This window comes from Sorex araneus, chromosome 7 (assembly GCF_027595985.1).
Source record: "Sorex araneus isolate mSorAra2 chromosome 7, mSorAra2.pri, whole genome shotgun sequence".
Lineage (NCBI taxonomy): Eukaryota > Metazoa > Chordata > Mammalia > Eulipotyphla > Soricidae > Sorex > Sorex araneus.
Window position 1 is genome coordinate 77616988 of NC_073308.1, and position 2500 is coordinate 77619487.

The window sequence follows — 2500 nt, forward strand, 5'->3', positions numbered from 1 at the left end:
ATAAAAACATTCTGCCGAGTCCAAAAGAACCAAGAAAGGGTAGGAAAGAAAAGAAAAACGGCAAGCGGGGCCTGGAGCCCAGGAAGGAATCCCCGTCCCTTGAAATCGATAGGGGTGGCGGTGTGGGTGGCGGTCACGTAGGGTAGGTGGCGGTCAGGGGCCTCTTCTCCTGGTGCCGTTCTCTCCGCCTCCCAGCGAAAGTGCTGGACGCTGGTTCCCCCCCCCCCCGATGGAGTGGATGTAGCGTTCATTTCTTCGTTCGTTTGTTCGTTCGTTCACTCCCTCCCTCACTTTTGAGGAGTTCTAGAGAAAGGAAACCTCTTGGCTTTCCCCACCCACCCACGCACCCACCCACCTCCGCCTCCACGACCCTCCCCCCCCCCGTCCCACGGGCGTGCCTCTGGGCATGGGTATCTGGGGGAGAGAGGACCCAGAGACCCAGAGACTCCCCCTCTCCCCAACCCCTGGCCGCGGACGATGAAATCAGACTTTCTGAGACACGATTTCTTTGATTTTTGTTTTATTGATGGATTGGTTTGTTTACTTATTCGTGGAGGGACGGAGGGACGGAGGGACGGAGGGACGGGAGGGACGGGGGGGGGGGGCGGGGGGGCGTGTTTGTTCTGGTCTAACCGGTTTGGAGTCAGACTTCCTCTTGCTTCTGGGCCGCCATGGTAGAGGCGGAGAGGTCGGGTGGACCACAACTCCCAGAGTGCACCGGGTAGTGGTGGCGGCGGCGGCGGCGGCTAAACTTCATCCCGGGGGCTGGGGGGGGGGGTGCAGTGCCGTCTTGACATCCCACCAGAGAGAGAACCGAAGCAAACCCCTGAGAGAACAAAACAGAAGCACATTCTCAGAGAGCTCCCGTTTCCATTTCACTTTGCCTGTCATTCGTCGCTCGCTCACCTCACTCACTCACTCACTCACTCACTCACTCACTCACTCACTCACTCACTCACTCACTCACTCACTCACTCACTCACTCACTCCTCACATTTATTTGATTGCTTGCTTGCTTGCTTGCTTGCTTGCTCCGCTTGTCCGCCCGGCTCTGTGACCCATCCCCGTCCCGTCCCGTCCCGTCCCGTCCCGTCCCGTCCCGTCCCGTCCCGTCCCGTCCCACCCTCCCCCCTCCCCCCAAGCTGTCCGGTGTTATCAGCCGTCCTGCTCCTGTACTGCCCACATGCGGCCGCCTGGCCGCCCCTCCCCCACCCCCCACCCCTCCCACCGCCCCATTCGATTCAGTTCGCCCGAGGGGGCGGGGGGCGGGGGCACATGAAAGCGGCCACCACCAGGGGGCAGAAAGGTGCAGGAGGAAGCAAAAACCAAAAAAAAAAAAAAGGAATAAAAGACAAAAGACGGGGGAAAAAAAATCAAGTGCAGGAAAGAGAGGGGGGAAGGGGAGCCAGCCGGCAGAGCCGGCAGCGCCGGCAGCGCCAGCCGGCCGGCCGGCCGGCCGGCCGGCCGGCCTGCCTCGAGATGGGAGTGTGCTGCGCGGAGGTCGGAGCGAGATGGCAGGTGCGGACGGACCCTTACCCGAGGCCGGCCAAGTCTGCGCAGCAGAGATGCATCTCTCGAGCGGGAAGTAGACGACGACGACGTGCCGAAAGCAAGCGATGCTGCAGAGGAGAACCTCCGTCCGGAGCGCTGGAGGCTGGCTAGCCGGAACAGCCGACGTCCGTCGGGAAGGAAGCAGAGGCTCATCGAAACATCTGTCGCATGGAATCCAAGTCGAGAGAGAGGGAGGGACTCGTGTGGAAATCATCTATCTATCTATCTGCCACCCAGGTAGGGGGAGGGGGAGGGGGAGGGGGGGGAAAGGAGAGGGGTAGAAAATGGGTCTGAAAACCCAAAACCGACCTGGGTTTTTGGGTGGGTGGGTGGGTGGGTGGGTGGGCGGGCGGGCGGGCGGTGGAAGAAAAGGTGCACGCGTCTGAAGGGACGGGTGAGTTTTCGTCGTCGTGGTCTGACCGACCGCCACCAACCAACGCGAAAGCTTTGGCGAGTGTTCTCACCGTGATTCGAGACGTTTCTTAAAAATAAAAAAGAAATAAAGAAATACATGCATGAATAAATGAATACATGAATAAATTAAAAAAAAAACCCGAAATCCGAGGTGGGGAGGTGGGGAGGTGGGGAGGTGGGAGGTGGGAGGTGGGAGGTGGGAGGTGGGAGGTGGGGGGTGGGGGGTGGGGGGTGGGGGGTGGGGAAACGGTGGCGGTGGTGCGGAAGGGGGGGAAGGGGGGGGGGGAGTCGTCAAGTCCAGCGCGGCGCCCAAGACCGCCGGTCATCTGGTCGACCCGCCGCATTCCGCCCCAGAGCCTAAGTCCGACGGGTCATCTGGTCGACCCGCCGCAGCCCGGCCCAGCGCCCAAGTCCGACGGGTCATCTGGTCGACCCGCCGCCCGAGTCCGAGTCCGAGTCCGACCGGGCCTCTGGTCGACCCGCCCGCCCGGGGCGGGCGGCAGCCGGTGGAGCCGGAGCGCCGGAGCGCCGGCAC